General features: G+C 49.3%; 1 protein-coding gene across 11 annotated transcripts in view; it reads left to right on the forward strand.

The window, feature by feature from the left end:
- LOC103247048 (adipocyte plasma membrane-associated protein) overlaps positions 1-20,076 on the forward strand; it is a 153,341-nt gene that overhangs the window by 41,730 nt on the left and 91,535 nt on the right. The gene's annotated exons all lie outside the window — the stretch shown is intronic.

Consider the following 20,076-nt stretch of genomic DNA (forward strand, 5'->3'; position numbering starts at 1 on the left):
GGGCGGGGCTAGGGGGCTGCCTGCATGGTGCTAGGGAGGGGAGTGGTTTGCTGCTGAATCATTTTGGCCAGAAGCTCTTCACCTTTAGATCTATCAGCCACAAAGGCAACCGCTTCCTTTATAAAAGTTTCCAAGCAGTCGTCATTTGCTGGGGGAGGAGGAAGAGAAACGAGACCCGTGAGCAAATCCTGGTGCAATGTTCTACCCCTGAGCCACACACAAAAGAGATGTTGCATGAAAAACATTAGCAGGAATTTTCAAAAGCAGAATCACTTGATTTTCTTCTTTTTTTAAAAAATACTTAAGTTCTGGGGTACATGTGCAGAACGTGCCATGGTGGTTTGCTGTACCCATCAACCCATCATCTACATTAGGTATTTCTCCAAATGCTATCCCTCCCCGGTGCCCCACCCCCAGATAGGCCTTGGTGTGTGATGTTCCCTTCCCTGTGCCCATGTGTTCTCATTGTTCAACTCCCACCTATGAGTGAGAACATGCCGTGTTTGGTTTTCTATTCTTGTGTTAGTTTGCTGAGAATGATGGTTTCCAGCTTCATCCACGTCCCTGCAAAGGACATGAACTCATCCTTTTTTATTGCTGCATAATATTCCATGGTGTGTATGTGCCACATTTTCTTTATCCAGTCTACCATTGATGGGCATTTGGGTTGGTTCCAAGTCTTTGCTATTGTGAAGAGTGCTGCAATAAACATACATGTGCATGTGTCTTTAGAGTAGAATGATTTATAATCTTTTGAGTATATACCCAGTAATGAAATTGCTGGGTCAAATGGTATTTCTGGTTCTAGATCCTTGAGGAATCACCACACTGTCTTCCATGATGGTTGAACTAATTTACACTCCTACCAACAGTGTAAAAGCGTTCCTATTTCTCCACATCCTCTCCAGTATCTGTTGTTTCCTTACTTTTTAATGATCGCCATTCTAACTGGCATGAGATGGTATCTCATTGTGGTTTTGATTTGCATTTCTCTAATGACCAGTGATGATGAGCGATTTTTCATATGTTTGTTGGCCCCATAAATGTCTTCTTTTGAGTGTCTGTTCATATCCTTCACCCACTTTTTGATAGGGTTGTTTTTTTTCTTGTCAATTTGTTTAAGTTCCTTGTAGATTTTTGACACTAGCCCTTTGTCAGATAGATATATTGCAAAAACTTTCTCCCATTCTGTAGGTTGCCTGTTCACTCTGGTGAGAGTTTATTTTGCTGTGTGGAAGCTCTTTAGTTAAATTAGGTCCCATTTATCAATTTTGCCTTTTGTTGCTATTCCTTTTGGTGTTTTAGTCATGAAGTCTTTGCCCATGCCTATATCCTGAGTGGTACTGCCCAGGTTTTCTTCTAGGATTTTTATGGTTTTATGTCTTATGTTTAAGTCCTTAATCTATGTTGAGTTAATTTTTGTATGAGGTGTAAGGAAGAGGTCCAGTTTCAGTTTTCTGCAAATGGCTAGCCAGTTTTCCCAACACCATTTATTAAATATGGAATCCTTTCCCCATTGGTTGTTTTAGTCAGGCTTGTCAAAGATCAGTTTGTTGTTGATGTGTGGTGTTATTTCTGAGGCCTCTGTTCTGTTCCATTGGTCTATATATCTGTTTTGGTGTGAGTACCATGCTGTTTTGGTTACCATAGCCTTGTCGTATAGTTTGAAGTCAGGTAGCATGATGCCTCCAGCTTTGTTCTTTTTGCTTAGGATTGCCTTGGCTACACAGGCTCTTTTTTGGTTCCATAGGAACTTTAAAGTAGTTTTTTCCAATTCTGTGAAGAAAGGCAATGGTAGCTTCATGGGGAGAACACTGAATTTGTAAATTACTTTGGGCAGTATGGCCATTTTCACAATATTGATTCTTCCTATCCATGAGCGTGGAATGTTTTTCCGTTTATTTGTGTCCTTTCTTATTTCCTTGAACAATTGTTTGTAGTTCTCCTTGAAGAAGTCCTTCACATCCCCTGTAAGTTGTATTCCTAGGTATTTTATTCGCTTTGCAGCAATTGTGAATGGGAGTTCAGTCATAATTTCACTCTCTGTTTGTCTATTATTGGTGTATGGGAATGTTTGTGATTTTTGCGCATTGATTTTGTATCCTGAGACTTTGCTGAAGTTGCTTATCAGCTTATGGAGATTTTGGGCTGACACAATGGAGTTTTCTAAATATACAATCATGTCATCTGCAAACAGAGACAATTTGACTTTCTGTTTTCCTATTTGAATACTCTTTATTTCTTTCTCTTGCCTGCTTGCCCTGGCCAGAACTTCCAATACTATGTTGAATAGGAGTGGTGAGAGAGGGCATCCTTGTGCTGGTTTTCAAAGGGAATGCTTCAAATTTTTGCCCATTCAGTATGATATTGGCTGTGAGTTTGTCATAAATAGCTCTTATTATTTTGAGATACATTCCATCAAAACCTAGTTTATTGAGAGTTTTTAGCATGAAGGAGTGTTGAATTTTGTTGAAGGTCTTTTATGCATTTATTGAGATAATCATGTGGTTTTTGTTATTGGTTCTGTTTATGTGATGGATTATGTTTATTGATTTGCATATGTTGAACCGGCCTTGCATTCCAGGTATGAAGCCGACTTGATCATGCTGGATAAGCTTTTTGACGTGCTGCTGGATTCAGGTTGCCATATTTTATTGAGGATTTTCACATCAACAGGACATCAGGGATATTGGCCTGAAATTTTCTTTTTTGTTGTGTCTCTACCAGGTTTTGGTATCAGGATGATGCTGACCTCATAAAATGAGTTAGGGAGGATTCCCTCTTTTTCTCTTGTTTGGAATAGTTTCAGAAGGAGTGGGTACCAGTTCCTCTTTGTACCTCTGGTAGAATTCAGCTGTGAATCCGTCTGGTCCTGGACTTTTTTTGGCTGGTAGGCTATTAATTACTGCTTCAATTTCAGAACTTGTTCTTAGTCTATTCAGGGATTCGACTCCTTCCTGGTTTTGACTTGGGAGGGTGTATGTGTCCAGGAATTTATCCATTTCTTCTAGGTTTTCTAGTTTATTTGTGTAGAGGCGTTTGCAGTATTCTCTGATGGTAGTTTGTATTTATGTGGGATCAGTGGTGATACCCCCTTTATCATTTTTTATTGCATCTATTTGATTCTTCTCTTTTTTCTTCTTTATTAGTCTGGCTAGTGGTCTATCTATTTTGTTGACCGTTTCAAAAAACCAGCCCCTGGATTCATTGATTTTTCGAAGGGTTTTTCATGTCTCTATCACTTTCAGTTATGCTCTGATCTTAGTTATTTCTTGTCTTCTGCTAGCTTTTGAATTTGTTTGCTCGTGCTTCTCTAGTTCTTTTAATTGTGATGTGAGGGTGTTGATTTTAGATCTTTCCTGCTTTCTCTTGTGGGCATTTAGTGCTATAAATTTCCCTCTACACAGTGCTTTAAATGTGTCCCAGAGATTCTGGTACATGGTTTCTGTGGGTCTGGAGTCTGGCCTGGCCGAGCTGAGTGCTCTGAGTCTCACCAAGCTGGCCGGGGGTGGAGTGGGGCAGTGTGGCTGGGGCTGCAATGTGGGGCTGGCTGGGGCTGCAGTCTCATCAGAGGCTCAACTGGGGAAGGGGCTGCTTCCCAGGTAAAAGGCTTATTGTCAGCTGTTGGTTCCTTGAGATTGTCAGTTTCAGCTTCCTACTGGCTGTTGGCTAGAGACCACCTTAAGCTCCTAGCCATGTGGGCCTTCTTGACAGGGCCACTGACTTCCTGAAAGCTGGCATGGGAGAGATTGCTTCTTGGAAAATTGGGCTACAGTCTCACATACCATTAACATGGAGGTGACCTCCCATCATCTTTGCCATATTTGAATGGCTGGAAGTGAGTCACAGGTCCCACCCACACTAAAGGGGAGGGAACAGCATAGGGCTGGGACAGTGGAGCCACTACAGAGCCTGTTGTCACACTTACTAAAGTTTACTACAAACCCTCGCTATCTCTGCACTGAAGAGGCCACAAAAAGTGACCAACCAGGTGGCAGTGAGCACCCTAAAAGTGGTTTCTCACTAAGTACTAAGGCTGCTGGAGAAATGACTGATTCCAGGCCAGGGCAGGAAATGTACAAGATGAGCCAGAAACATCTCACCTTCCAGGGAGCAGGGAAACCCTCAAAGGCTGTTGGGGCCGTGTCAAAGGCATCGGAGCCAAGATGAAGAGGCTCCCACTGGCCCAGGGAAGGGACAAGTTAGCATTAATAAGAATAATAACTATAAGGGATTGAAGCACACAGATATTTAAAAAGCTCCTAGATCCACATGATACTGATAATGATGACAATGAGAATCATTATAATCCCTCTGCAACCTCCAAAGGCTGTGGGGCCAGTGGGGCCCCTTCTCCCAGGAACTGATCCCTATGCCACATGCCCAGCCATGGTGGCATCCTTCTGGCCTTCAGAAAGCTCAGGAAGGAGAAGTGGTGCCCAGCCCTTCTCTGCACCGGGAACCCTGCCACCCTCCTTGACCCATGGAATGCCATGTTCCCAGGAGGCCTCGGGTCTCCTGGGTGCTGACTGTGGGATGCAGGAGACTCGCTGGACTTCCCCAAACTCTAGCCTCCTTGTCTGTTACAAAACATACCCAAACAAAAGAAGGGATAAAGGGGAGTTTTGACTCTTCATCTCTTAGGCTTCGTGTGAGGTGGAGATGAGTGATGGGGCATGGCTCAGAGTGAGCTCCCTGACAGTGACGTGGTTTTCTGTTATCCTTGCAGCAGGATTGGGGCTTCCAAACTGTCAGATGTCAGGTGTGTGTACCCACACATTCCCTTGCACAAGGACACACGAGGAATGTGGAGGTAAAGAAAACCAAGCAGTCTCTTGATGCAGGACTTCTCAGAGCCTTTAGAAGGCAGGTATAGTGTGCAGATGCTTATATTCATTTACAAAGGCAGATGGAACTGCCTCTGCTCAGAGCATCTCTGATGCCATCTGGGGCTTGGGTTTGAGGGCCTTTGCATGGGACAGGTGGGGAGCCACAGAAACAAACAACAGGGCAAGGCCTAGAACCCTGAAGGGAGTTGCGGATCTGGCCTGCAGCTGCCTGCCCTGGGGTTTTGAGGATGCATGGGAAGGCAGGCCTGATGTGAAACAGCATTCCTGGGCCCGGTCAAGACAGCACACCTGTCAGGGCGGGTCCCATGCTGTTGACCCTGGCTGGCGGTGCTGGAGGCTGAGGGCAGCCAGGCCTGTTGGGCGGGAGTGGGCCTGGTTGTCGGGGACCCTGAGTTTGGCCCCAGCTCAGCTGCCTCTGACTGCAGGCGGCACACAGGCCTTCTGAACCTCAGACTCTGCCCTGCACGAAGGGCCCCAGCCAGGCTCTGTGGGGTGAGGGGAGTGCCGCACATGTGAAGCCAGCCTTGGCCTCCATCTCACCTGAAGACACATGGGGGTGAAATGGCCACTGCTGGAAGCCCTGGGAGGATAAGTGAGACAGCGCTCCAGGGCACTTAGAGCAGTCCCCACACAACACTCAAAAAGCAGCGGCTGTTATTGTGGGTGATTGTGAAAAGCCATGTTTCCTGAAAGACTTGTCAAAGCAGCCGGCTGGGTGGCCCTGCACCTGTGTTCCTGGGGTCAACTCACCTGTAGTGACCCCCAGAGCTGTGCCCCAAGAGCTACGGGTGGAGGTAGCAAAGGTAGAGGTGGCTGAGTGGATGGAGATCCTCAGAGCCGTTGACATGTACTGACGATCTCCTGTGTGCATTCTCACACTGGTTCAATTCATTTCATCACAACCCTTTCAGGTGCGTGTGAGTGTCCCCACTTTACACATGAGAAAACTGAGGTTCAGGGGAGTGAGGCTCATTTACTCCCTGCCCTTTCTGACAGCTCAGGCCATGGTCTGACCATCTGCATAGCTGTCTGCTTGCAAATGCACCTGCCCAGTGACTTGAGAACTTGGAGCTGGCAAACTAGGACACCGCTGGAGGCTACCCCTTTTCTGGAGGGAAGGGCCTGCAGGTCTGACCTGTGACTCCCTGAGTGTCTGTTGTTTCTGCAGAGGCAGGGATGAGCGTGGGGGCCAGAACACAGCTTGGTGGGTTGTGAGTTGGGGCCCTTGCGAGCGGTCATCTGAAGCAAGTGTGCTCAGTTCTGGGAAGAGGACCCTCTGTCCTTGCTGCTGGTGCTGACATCAGCATGGACCTCAGCACACAGCCCTCACCACGCCCAGCTGCAGGGCTGCAGGGACAGCAGGGTGTGGCCATCAGCGCCCCCGCTGGGAAGGAGGTTGTGGTTGACCCAGAGTGCTAGGTCTGGGCTGGATCTTGAGAGGCTTGGAGGGCTGGACTCCTGCAGGGAGGCATTTGTGCCATGTGGGTGTGGGTTGATGGAATCATGCCACGCTCATGGTGGGCTGTCCTGTGCCAGTGGCCCTGCCGTGCCACTCTGTGAGAAGGGCAGGGACCTGAGTTGACTTGTGGCTTCCAAAACTACAGCCTCCACCAAGGGCGCCAGGAGGCCACAGGGTAACATGATATCATTAACTACAATGATAGAAATAATAATGATGAGAGAAAGGTGTTTATAGTACTACTAGGCACCAGGCACTTCCTTAACATTGTATGACTTCCCTTTTCTCCTTAACAAAATTTATTTTAATTGACAAATACATATTGAACACACATGGTGTATAGCATGAAGTTTTGTATAGCATGAAGTGTGTCTGTTTGCATTGTGGAACAGCTAAATCAAGCCAATGAACATCTATACTACCTACCGTACATCCTTACTGATGATGAGAACACTTAAGATTCTATGCAGCAATGTTCAAGCATGTGTACACTGTTACTAACTAGAGTCACCATGTTACACAACAGATCTGAACCAGCTGTGTCTTCACTGAATCCTTCATTTTACAGACAAGGAAAACAGGCATGCAGAGAGCGAGAAGTTGCCAGAGTTATGCAAGGCTGGGGATCAGGCCCCGAAAGCATGGTCCTGGTTCCTGGGTCCTCAAGGCTGTCCCCCTTGGGGGGCAGGGGCCACTCAGGCCCTCTGCGGGGCCCAGGCCTGGGACTGAGTGACCTGTGAACTCTACCTGCAGACACCAGCTTGCCAGTGGGGTGGGGGTGGCCTCTGGCTGTGACCTGCGTGTGCCGGGAGACACAGAAGGGCATCACTGCTCCAGGACTGCCCACAAAGTGTGCAGGGCAGGGGTGAGGTGGCCTCAGGAGTCTCATGTGTGCATGAGAGAAACTTTTTCTGTGCAAAAACAATGTATGAAAGAAACAGAAAACCCCCTGGGGTGGATTTCTAGAGAAGGGGAGGAGTCAGGGGGCGGTGGCATTCACTACTTTTCTGTTCTATTTGCACTCGACTTCTAAAAGTCAGCGGTGGTTATCTGGCTGCTGGGCTGGAAGATCTTTTTCTGTCTGTATTTCTCCGTGAAGAATGCAATTCAATTTCTCCAGACTGTTGGGAGTGGAAGGGGAGCGTCGGCCACAGGGTGGCGCTGTGATCCCAACCATGAGCACGGCCCGGCCTGAGCGCATTTCCCGGCTTTCCGCAGGCCTCGGCTTCTCTCTTCAGCTGTGAGACCTTGGCAGCGCCCCCGCCCCTGTGCCGGGACCTGCCCCAGTTCCTAGCCTGCTCCACAGCGGCTGGGACCTTGGCCACCCTGCGCCCTTTCTGGGGAAACGCAATTTTGGGCATGAGACAGGGTCTCTAAACCGCAAAGCCTTCTGCGGTTTCAGTTATCAGTCCGTGGGGAAAATCCTGCAAATAAATCTTCCAGGCTTGGCAGGCCCCTCACCCACCCACCGGGCCTCTGGCGTGGAGAATCTCGGCGTTTAGGGGTTGGAGGGTTCCTCTTAACTTAGCTGCACGGGTCACAGCAAAGCTTAGCCCTGGAGCCACCATCCCTTCCATCATTCTCAGACCTTCTGAGGCCAGGGATCGGGACCACGTGGTGGGGTTGCCTGTGGCCACCAGGTCTGGGATGCTAGCTGGGGGATCCGAGGGTGGGGCCTGGCATCCTGGAAGGCTCTTCCTTCACATGTCTGGAGTGGCGCTGGCTGCTGACTGGATTTCGGTGGGCTGGGGCGGGAACGCCTCCACGTGTCCTGCCCTGTGGCCACCTGGGCTTCCTCACAGCATGGTGGCCAGGCTGTGAGAATGAGTGTTCCCTGAGACAGCAAGTGGAAGTCATCCTTTTTTATGACTTAGCCTCGAAAGTCATCTAGTATCACTTCTGCCAGAATTGCAGACCCGCTCAGATTCAAGAGATGGGGAACCAAGCAGACCCCACCTCTTGGTGGGACAGTGTCAGGTTCCATCACCAGAAGCAGATGGGAGGAGATGTACTGGTGTGGCACCTTTGGAACGTCATCTGCTCGAGTATGTCCAAAGAGAATGAAAGTCTAAGCCTCACGGGAGGGCTCTCGGTTCTTCGGAGAAATGCCATTTCCAGCCTCTCTAACCCTCCCCATTCCCGATTTGCTGGCCGCTGGCAACTTGCACACCTGATACTGACCCAGCCACAGAGCTGCTTCTCACCTGTGTCAGCTGCAGCTCCTCCATGCTGAAAAACAAAGCCAAGCGAAACTGGAGAACCCAACTGGAATGGTTTTAAACAGGGAATTTCTGGAAACTGCTACCTGGATAATCTAGCAGTAAGTGAGCTTCATGAACCTGCGCAGGGGCTACCTCCTTCCCGCAATGCTGGGCACAGCTGGAGCAGTGGAGACTCTGGTCCTGCAGTGCCAGGTGCAGGAGGGGCTGGCCCATTCCAGCTCATGCAGCGATTCTTCTTGGCCGACTTTGGTTCAGTTGGTTTAGAGGTGGGCAGGGATGGAAGGTGGCTCCGTCAGAGTCGTGTGAAGGACTTATGTTCCATCACTGTGGGAGAAAAGTGTCTACTCCTTTCTCTGTCCCACTTTCCCTCCCATGGATATGTATGAAGCTGTGTGTAGCCCCCAAGCTGCTGACAGCCTTTTTGGTACACAGGGGCGGCCAGGCTGAGGAGAAGCTGGAAGGGGGATAATTGTAGAGACTCAGTCATGACAAACCCCTGGATCGAGCCCACCCTGAAGCTCACTTACTGCTAGATTTTCCAGGTAGGAGTTCCCATAAATCCCCTTACTGTTTAAGATGATCCAAGTTGAGTTTTCTATTTTTGCTTTCAACATGGAGGGGCTGTAACTGACACAGATGAGAAGCAGCCCTGTGGCTGGGTCAGTATCAGGGGTGCAGTTGCCAGTGGCCAGATCATCAGGAATGGGGGAGGGTTAGAGAGGCTGTAAATGATATTTACTGGAAGAACTGAGAGCCTTTCCCAGGTGATAGAAACCAGGACTGAAGGGTAGAGCTGATGACAGGGGCCATTCATGGTCAGTTCTGAGCAGGCGGAGGTGGGGTTGGCCCTTGGAGGCAGATGAACCTGCCTTGCTGGGCCCAGCACTGTGGTGTTCACCCAGGGATGACTTCCAGGTCTGGTGTGGCTTCCCTGCTACCTACAGTGGCCAGTAGAAAGACTAAGTTTGGATTTCAGATAAACAACACATAAATATTTAGTATAAGTATGTCCTATATATTGCATAGGATGTGCTTACACTAAAAATCATTCATGATCTGAAATTCAAATTTAACTGGGCATCCTATATCTTTATCTGTGAAATCTGTCAGCCTACCTTTTGGTAGCCTGGATAACTTTATAGAAGGATGAAGTGGCTGGCTCTTTATGTGGGATTCTGCCATGTGGAGTTGGGGAGCTCACAGCTTGGAGCCCTGGGGGGCCAGCCTCTGGGTTCGGGCTTGGTCACCAGCATGGGGAGCACCTGGCATCAGCAGGACAGGACTCCTATTGCCCTTTGTGTGTTGGGTCCCTCACGGCTTGCAGACACGAAGCCCTGATGTCACACTCAGCAGTGTGGAGTCTGCATTCTGGCCCTCACCGGTGGGCTCACTGGGGAGCCTCTCAGGGCTGGCTGATGGCATTAAGCTCCTCGTGGGTGTTTTGAAGGCTGCAGTGGCTTCTCCTTTGGACTCCAGGTGGCAGTTGGGAGATAGCAGGTCTGTCTGCAGAGCTCTCGGTGCCTGCCTAAGTGTTGACTGAAGCCCAGGCTGGATCCAAAAAGGCTTACCCCTGGAGGGGAGGACGGACATCGCTTAGACAGGGATGAACCTGTCTGTGGCATCTGCAGGGAGCTGGGAATGGAGTTGCTCACTTTGCCTGAGGCTGCTTGGTGGACTCGAGGCACCACTCAGGCCCCACAGTAGGACTCAGATACTCATCCCTCAGCTGCTGGGAGCTCAGTGCCTCTCTGGAGTTGCCCTTGGCAGAAAAGAGCCACTGCCACAAGGTCATACCCTTCCTAAGGGCAGCCTGAATGCCGTGGCTCATGGCAGGACATCTGTGCAGGCCCATTGCAGCCCCGGTTCCCACCACCCGCATCTCCCAGGCTCCTGCTCACAGAGCGCCTTCTCCATTAACCACTGGGTGCTCACCTGTAACAAGTGGGATGCATAGTCTCCATAGAAGGGGTATTTAAGTTGGGTTGTGATGATGGTGTAAGAGTTTTCTTGGAAGGGAAAGAGAGTGGTGAAAGCAGAGGAACGGCGTGAGCAGAGGCATGGCCTGTGGCATGGGGTGCTCTTTGTTAGGGTGCTGAGGTGGCTCCTTGTGGCTGGAGCAGGGTCTGGGAGGTTCTGCTGCCCATCAGACTTCATCACGTGGTCCCCCATGGGTCTCTGGTCACTCTTGGAGTTTCCTGACCCCAGAACGGTTTGCTCCAGGGGACGTAGTTGGTTCTGCAGTCATCAGCAGGGCCACATGTCCAATGGCTCACCCTGCAGATGGACATGTGACTTGTGTCCTGGCACTGAGAGAACCAAGGGCTGTCTGTGGATCTGGACTCTGTGTCCACCCTAAGACGACCCCACCCTGCCCTGCTGAGAGCACCTCCAGCTACAGCCCTCCGATAGGGTTTCATAGCCTAGAACTAGTAGCCTCTCCCCCAAGGACGGGACCTGGAACTCTGGGAAAGCCTTGGGAGAGGCTTAGACCTGAGGACAGGGGAGCGGAAGGAGCAGGGCAGAGAGCTGAAGCCTGAGGACAGGATGGGAAGGAGCAAGGCAGGGACCTGAGGCCTGAGGATGGAGTGGGGAAGGTGCAGGACAGGGAGCTGAGGCCTGAAGATGGGGTGGGGAAGGTGCAGGGCAGGGAGCTGCTGACACAGGGGCCTGGAGGGGCCTCAGGGGGACACTGGGGGCTGGCAATGGCTGAGGGAGGCAGCTCTCTAAGCCTCTGCCTTCTTCATGTCTTTCTGACCAAAGCCGGGAAAGGTTCCCCACTTTTGAGAACTCACATGATGAGGTTTAGGCTCCATCTGGATGGTCCAAGCCAATCTCCTGTCTCAAGGCACAGTCACAGGTTCCAGGGTTAGGAGGGCATCGCTGAGGGCCGCAGGGCTTATCAGGAAGGAGGAAGAAACAGCCGCCTGTGCTGCCAGGGAGCTCAGGCCGGACCCGTCCAGCCTTTGTGTGTGTGTGTTGGGGGGTAGTGTTCCCAGACCAAACTGAGGGTTGGGCTGCTATTTCTGGCAGCCCAATAACAAGATGTAGATGAACTGGTGAGGAAGAGAGTTCTTATTTCTGTAACTGGGTTTATGAAGAAGGCCTGGAAAATATCACCAGACCAACTCAAAATTACAGAGTTTTCCGGAGCTTATATACCTTCTAAGCTATATGTCTATGTATAAGTGTGCATTCATCTAAAGACATAAGTGATTCACTTCTTCTAATCTATAACTGAGATCTGAGTCCTGAAGACCTTCCTCTGGAGTCTCAGCAAATTTACTTAATCTAGATGGGTCCAGGTGCTGGGGTGACTGCCCTCATCTAGTCTCCTGCTGAATCATGGAGGTCTGGGGAGTTCCTTCAGACCCCCATTAAACTTGTTTGTGGAGGACTGGGGAGTTTCTTCAGACCCCCAGTAAAACTTGTTTAATCCTAAATAGGTTCTGTTAAGAATTCTTTTGTTATTTTGTCATGCTTCAAGGCCCAGGAAAGGTTTGGGCAAAATTCTTGGTGGGCTTTTGCTATATTCCAGCCTTTGTATAAGGGCACTGGCTCTCTCGGCTTTTAGTATTTAACTTCACCACTCAGTCCATGCTGACACAGTTGTTATGGAGGTCTGCGTTAGTGGGACCTGGCCTGCTGCAGTAGGGGGGCTGGTGAGGGCTCCAGGGCGTGCCTTGCAGCTCATACCAGTTACAGCCAGGTAACTTTCATCCTCATTCCCCAGGAAGGATCATGTGCTAAGTCCCCCAGGACAGACCCTGAGACACAGGTTGCAGCGCAGGCAGGTGTCTCTGGGCAGGCATCCCAGAGAGAGATGAAATATACCAATAGGTGATAGCCAGAGCACGCAGGACAGGAGAACTCAGACCCACAGCCTGTAGCACCAGCCTGGGAAGCCAGATCACTACTGCCCACAGGCTTGGCCAGTAACTGCCAGTTTCCCTCATCCTTCTTCAACTGAGGATCAGCCAGAGAAGGAAGCCAGACATGCTCCGCTGACCAGTCACAGGGGCCACCCCACTTCTAGCAGCCCCTCCTGCTTGCCCAACAGCCACCCCCACTGGGGCACCTCTGAAGCCCCCTCTGTCCTCTGTGAGGCTTTGCCACGCCTGCCTGCATGCAGGTCCCCGCCTGGTGGTGCTGCCTCCCGCTGCTGTATGCCTTGAGCCCCTAGGCTCCTTTGGATGCTCTTGGTCTGTTTCTGTGCCAGGGCACATGGCGGGAGGGCGGGCTGTGGGCCGGGCAGGGTCATGAGCCATCTGAACAGGGAGGGCTAAGAGCAGCTGTGGCCGTGGACACTGGGGCTCAGGCTCCCTGGGGGACTCATGCTGGCCACGGGAGGGGAGGTGGTTGCTGGGCTCAAGGTGGAGGGCAGCAGCCCTGGCTTGTGCCTCCCACAAGCAAGAGCAGGCAGAGACAGTGCTGACAGTGGCCCCTGGGTCTGTGGGCTGGAGCCCAGAAAGGCACTGGGGTGTGGGTGGGGTCCCTGGGGCTTTCTGGCTCTTCCAGTGCTGCTCATCAGAACAGCCAGCAAACCTGGGAAAATGCAGCCGGTGTTCCTCAAGGACCCCTCATTCTTCTCCAAAAAAACTTCGTAACATATTTGAAGAAATTTATTCTGTGCCAAATATAAGGACCAAAGGCCTGTGACGCAGCCCCAGGAGGTCCTGAGAACATGTGCCCAGGGTGATCGGGCTGCAGCTTGTGTTTTGTTTTTTTTTTTTTTTTTTTGAGTTTTAGGGAGCCATAAGACATCAATCAATACATAGAAGGTGTACATTGGTTCAGTCCAGAAAGGTGGGGCAATTCAAAGAGGAGGAGGCTTCCAGGTCACAGGTGGATCGGTAATTGGCTGAAAGAGTTATTATCTAAAGACCTAGAATCAATAGAAGGGAATGTATGGATTAAGATGGGGGATTGTGGAGAGCAAGATTTATCATGAAGACGAAGCCTCCAGGTAGCGGCTTCCGAGCTCTTATCAGACCTGAAAAGGTGCCAGGCTCTTAGTTAATTCTTTCCTGCATCAGGGAAGAGACCTGGAAAGGAAAGGGATTCTCTACAGAATGTGGATTCTCCCCACGAGAGACAGCTTTGCAGGGACGTTTCAAAACATGTCAAAGAAAGATATTTTAGGGTAAAATACTTGGATTTCTTTCAGGGTCTGCTGTCTGTCATTTGAGGCTATACTAGAGTTAGGTTGGAATTCGGTGTCTCATTGCTACAGAGTCTTGCCCTGTTTTGATGTGAATGCTGGTCAGCTGTGCCTGGATTCAAATGGGAGGAGGAAATAATGAGACATGTCTGGCCCCCACTTCCCATCATGGCCAGAATTAGATGTTCAGATTTATGTTGGAATGTCCTTGGCCAAGAGGAGGGGTCCGTCAGTTGGTTGGGGGACTTAGAATTTTATTTCAGGTTTCATTCTGTAGATCAGAGCATGGAGCCCAGGAATGAGCATTTCACAGGCTCCCTGGGTACCCAGGTAGAACCTTGTGCATGGCGTCTTCACGGGGTTCACAGGCAGGCTCCTGTCCCGCCTCACCCGCTTTCTCTCCAGGGCCTCCCTCCTGTTTCTCCCAGCGTGAGTGCTGATGTAAATTTATGGAGATGGCATTTCTGCCTCAATCTCCTTCTGCTCTGACGACCCATTATGACTGCGTAATTAAGCTCCCATGGATCTTCCCCGCAGGCATCTGTAGCTCCCGGGCGTCACTCATCTGCCCAGTGCTGACATGGAACTGAGGATAAATGTATTTCACTGGTTTTGCTCTGTCATTAACTTCTGTAGCTCTTGTGTAAATTTCCAGGTTGCAAGTTCTGCATTGATCTTTCTTGAGCAAACCCCCCTTTGTGTGGACGAGTTTAGGGTTGATTTCTCCTCTTCCCTCACCCTTGACCCATCCTTGCTGACCTTGCTTAGTCTCCAGGAGGCTTTGCCCTAGGTGTTTTTGGCTGGCTTGGATTTGCAGATCATTCCTTGTGGTTGGCGTTGGTGTTAGTTACCATCTGATGTGGGAGAACTGCAGTCCAGGATTGGAAGGGATCTCACTCATTTCTTCATTTGATTTCTTCCTGCGACATTTTATTATAAAGGTTTTTAAACTTTTCCAGGAAAGCTGGATGAATTGCTCAGTGAACACTCACATGCCCACACGCTAGATTTCACAGTGACCTCTTTCTTCTTTTATCCTGTATCTATCCATTTATCCATCCATGAATTTGATTGTTTTGGCACTTTTCAAAGTAAACTGCACTACAGTGAATGTTAAATTCCCAGGACCCCCCTGCCCAATGCCTGCTTGATCTCTGTTCAAGAGATGGAGAGCATAGGGCTGGGCCCATGCCCAGGGCTTCTTGTGCAGGGGACTCTCCAGCCTCTCTCACCAGTGGGAGGCTGGTACTGCCCACCCAGGGCCCCACCTGGAGAATTGGAGAATTGCTGGTCTAAGCTTACACAGTTTCCTGGGGAAACAGTTGTGCCTAAAATAGCCAGAAGGTCTAGAGTGGTAGCCAGAGTCCTGCGTGTCCTGTCTGAGGATACCTGTCTTACTCTTGGGGCAGCCACACCAGCCCCTCTGCAGGTGGCCTCAGGCATGCTGGCTGCTAGCCAGGGGCAGGTGCCTCCCTGGAGCAGGTTGCTTGCATTTGGTGCATGGCTCCCTCTCAGGTGAGGTCTTCTCAGGGGCTGGCCAGGCCATAGAGTAGCCTCTGTGACTCTCTCCATTCCCACGTGTCACTAGCTCTGCTGAGCACCTGGGGCTGGGGTCCTGGCCAAGTCCCCAGAGAGTGGTGTCACCATTAGAACTGGATGAACCCTGGCATCCAGCAACCCATCTTTGCCCAATTTATTAAGTAAACTTACACTAATTGTAGATACTTATTGCTACTGATGAAGATGTCCCGGCAGGGACAAGTGTGGTTTTCATTAATTTCTCCGTGCTTTGGGGTTTGACTTGAACTCAAAGGCCTTCCTTAAGTGAACGCTTGTAAAATCTTTAATTAACTCTTGTCGGTGTCAATATGTTTTATTACCTTCTGCAGCCCACAGCTTCCCCTGGTGTCCAATTTACTTGGATGCTCCTGGGCTGGCAGGACGCAGGCTGGCACTATGCTCTGCTGTGGGGTGGATTAAGTTGCTTTATGTGTTCTGGCTAGAGGACAATTCCTCTCCATTAGAAATGATGATGGCCACTTTTCCACGTGGGGCACCCAAGGTTGCAGTGAGAACTTACTGCATCAGAAACAAAAGGGCTGAGCTTAGAAACAAGACCTTGGCCACCAAGGGCATGCATAGATGTGGCCTCTGAAGACTCATGCTAGGGTCCAGACCATTGCTTGTAAGTGGTGGGGTGCAGCTCAGAGATGTTGCCCTACAGAAGTCAGGCAAGGGGTTCGCCCCAGGCTCCAGATGGGCACACCACTGCTGACCCCTGAATTTACTGGGCTGGGCTCCACAGCTGGCCAGCCCCCTGAGGAAGGAGCAGGAATTAAGCTTTTCCATTTTGTGTCTCAGAGCTGTCAAGGGGATTGGATATCAGCAGCATGTGGCTCCTCCAGAGGTCACCTGCCCACTGCATCCCCACCCACAGAACTAGGAGGGCTGGGAGGCAGCCAGCCCCAAGCAGGGAGGGACAGGGTCAGTGGGTGAACACTGCCTGCCTATGGGGGACCCCCAAGGGACACCTTCCACCGCGTCAGAGCTCCCAGTGGGATGGGTGAGACAGTGGCTGACCTGTGGGCAACAGTGAGCCCCTTTCCTGGCCTTGCCACCCACCCTTGTTCTGCTGCCTGGAGTAGTCCTCCCAGTAAAGTGCCCACACCAAGCCCTTTCTTCCAGTCTGCTTTGGGGAAGCCCAATAAAGACAAAGATGTCAGAGGTGGGGTGATGTGGGGAAAGGCCAGAGCATGGAGTGGGGTCTGAGGCGGAGGCTGTGGAGAAAATGAGAAGAAAGAATGAGAAATTCATTTGAAATACACACTTGTACATATCATTCCCCAAGCCCAGGTCATAAACTCCAGCACCCTGGAGCCAGGAGGTCCCTGGAAGGTAGTCATTGCCCTGAGGCACAAGACTGAGGTATTTCATGGCTGAGGAGTTGAGTTCTGTTGGGTGGAGGCGACTCAGGCTACTTTGACTTCTCTGTGACACCAAGTCCAAATAAATCCAATGTTGATCTTTAAGGCTGGTGTCTTAGTCTGTTTTCTGTAGCTATAACTGGACCCCAGTGACTGGGTAATTTGTATAAAAAAAGAAGTTTATGTAGCTGATGGTTTTGGAGGCTGGGAAGTCCAAGGGCATGGCAGTAGCTTCTGGCATGGGTGGATGGCATCGCAGGGTTGGAGGCATGCACTGAGAGCCAAATCAGTTTTTCTAAAGGACCCACCCTGGAGATGACTAACCCACTCCCTCAATAACCCATTAATCCATTAATCAGTCAAGGAGTGGATTAATCTATTCCTGAAAGCAGGACCCTGGCAACCCAATCACCTCCCAAAGGTCCTACCTCTCAGCAGTGTTGCTTTGGGGACCAAGTTCCAACACATAAACTTTTTTTTTTAAGTTACTGAATTTTAAATTTTATTTAAATTCAATGAATTTCTGTTTCAATTTCTTTTTTATTGATTTCCAACTTTTTTTTTTTTTTTTGAGACGGAGTCTCGCTCTGTCGCCCAGGCTGGAGTGCAGTGGCGCAATCTCGGCTCACTGCAAGCTCCGCCTCCCGGGTTCATGCCATTCTCCTGCCTCAGCCTCCTGAGTAGCTGGGACTACAGGTGCCCGCCACTGCGCCCGGCTAATTTTTTCTATTTTTAGTAGAGACGGGGTTTCACCATGATCTCGATCTCCTGACCTTGTGATCCGCCCGCCTCGGCCTCCCAAAGTGCTGGGATTACAGGCGTGAGCCATCGCACCCGGCCGATTTCCAACTTTTATTTTAGGTTCAGGGGTACATGTGCAGGACATCCAGGTTTGTTACATAGGTAAGCATGTGTCATGGTGATTTGCTGCATAGGCCATCCCATCAGCTAGGCATTAAGCCCAGAATCCATTAGATATTCTTCCTGATGCTCTCCCTCCTCCCACCTCCCACCCCTCCAACAGGGCCCAGTGTGTGTTTCCCCCATGTGTCCATGTGTTCTCATTGGTCAGCTCCCACTTATAAGTGAGAACATGCAGGATTTAGTTTTCTGTTCCTGTGTTAGTATGCTGGGGATGATGACCTCCAACTCCATCCATGTTTCTGCAAAGAACATGATTTCATCCCTTTCTATGGCTGCATAATAGTCCATGATGCATATGTAACACATTTTCTTTATCCAGTCTATCATTGATGGGCATTTAGGTTGATTCCATGTCTTTGCTATTGTGAATAGTCCTGCAATGAACATATGCATGCATGTACCTTAATAATAGAATGATTTATATTCCTCTGGGTATATAACCAGTATTGGGATTGCTGGATCAAATGGTATTTCTGCCTCTCGGTCTTTGAGGAATCACCATACTGTCTTTCACAATGGCTGAACTAATTTCCACTCCCACCAACAGTGTAAAAGCATTCCTTTTTTCTCCACAACATTGCCAGCATCTGTGGTTTTTTGACTTAGTAATAGTCATTCTGACTGGTATGAGATGGTATCTCATTGTGGTTTTGATTTGCATTTCTCTAATGATCAGTGATGTTGACCTTTTTTATCATGTGTTGGTTGGCTGCATGTATATCTTCTTTTGAGAAGCCAACACCTGAACTTTTGGGAGACCCATTCAAACCAGAACAGCTGGCAAATTTGTTTTGATTGAGGTAATATTTATCTACAGTAAAACATAAGATCTGAGATTCTACAAGCTTTGATACATATATGCACTTGGGTAACCCACATCCCAATTGAATTAGTGAATCTGTCACACAGAAAACTCCCTGGTGGCCCCAGCAGTCAGTCCACCCTGATTCCTAGGCAACTGTTGTTCCAATTCCATCACCTAGGTCAGCCTTACCTGTTCTTACTCTGTGTAAGTGGAATCGTATAGTTCACCCTCTTCTGTATCACACTTCATTTGTGTAATGTAATGTTTTTTGAGGTTGAACTTGCTGTGTGTGTTACTCATCCACTCATTTTCATTGACCAGTAGTATTACATTTTAAAAACAGACCACCTTTTATCTGTTCACTTGTTGATGTATGTTATCTTTTATCTAGTGTTTGGCTATTATAAAGAATGCTGCCATATCTGTCATTGCACAATACACTGTGTGGACACATATTTTCATTCCTCTTTGGGGGAATTGTTGAGTCATTGGGTAGGTGTGTGTTTAGTTTTAAAAGAAACTGCCAGACCATTTTCTGAAGTGGCTGCACCATTTTGTATTCTCACCAGCAATGAATGAGAGAGTTCCTGTTGCTCCACTTCCTCATCAGCACTTGATGCTATTTGTCTTTAATTGTAGTCACTCTGATGGATGCAGAACAGCATCTCATTGTGGTCATAGTTTGCATTTCACTGATAACAAATGATACTGAGCATACTTTCATGTGCTTATTGGGCATCAATATATTTTATTTTGTAAAATATATTTTCATGTTTTTTACCCATTTTAAAGTTGGATTGTTTGTCTTTTTATTGATTTGTATTTCTTTATATTTGCTAGATATTGGTCCTTTATCAGATATACACATCATAAAAGCTTTCCCCAATCTGTGGTTTGTCTTTTTATTTTCTAAATGTTGTCTTTTCATGAGCAGAATTTGGATCCATGCTTTCTACTTTCTACAACTTCATCTACTTTTGATTGAGATGCAGTTAGAGCTTTTTTAGCATACTCACAAACCAATCAACCCTCTAGGTGGGAGAGAGTCCCTGAGAGAATTCCACAGGAAGATGGGGTTGTCTGCTGTCAGTTTGTCCATAGGCTGGCTCAGCTGTGACCTGCATGTGTGGCCAGCCCAGCTGCTGGGACAGTCACAGAAGTGCCCAGCATCAGGGTAGAAAAGCAGAACACTCCACCCCCACCAACTCCAAGCTGCCTGACTGCAAGTCCAGCCTCATTAGATCCTCAAAATAACTCAAGCTTTTCTTTTATTTCCATGCATGGGGTGGTCCAGCAGGCCCCTGTGAGGAAGCCCAGGTCTCCTGGAATGCACAGGTGATGTGTGTTATGGGCACTTGGAGGCAGAGGTTAGTGGGGCATGAGAGAGCTTGTATCCAGCAGCAGGTAACAAGCCACATGGAAGTGCCCTTTAACCTGGACCTGAAGGTCAGCAGCATGGGCCCACAGGGGTGTAGGGGGCCCTCCAGGTGAGGGGTGGTGGGGGAGAGATGCTTGCGGGTGGAAATTCCAGGGGATTTCCCCAGTGGGAGCACATATCTACACTGCAGTGAAGCCAGCTGCCCGTGAGAAGCCACTGGGAGATGGAGGACAGGATCCAATCTGTGCGTCTAGAGGTGCATGCATCAGCCAGAGCAGGAGTTAGAAGACTCGGTTCAGAGGGGTTTTGGGAAATGGTCATCAACTGTGTTGACTTGAAAGGAAGAGGCTGAGACA

The sequence above is a fragment of the Chlorocebus sabaeus genome, chromosome 2, assembly GCF_047675955.1.
Source record: "Chlorocebus sabaeus isolate Y175 chromosome 2, mChlSab1.0.hap1, whole genome shotgun sequence".
In the NCBI taxonomy this organism is placed as follows: Eukaryota; Metazoa; Chordata; class Mammalia; order Primates; family Cercopithecidae; genus Chlorocebus; species Chlorocebus sabaeus.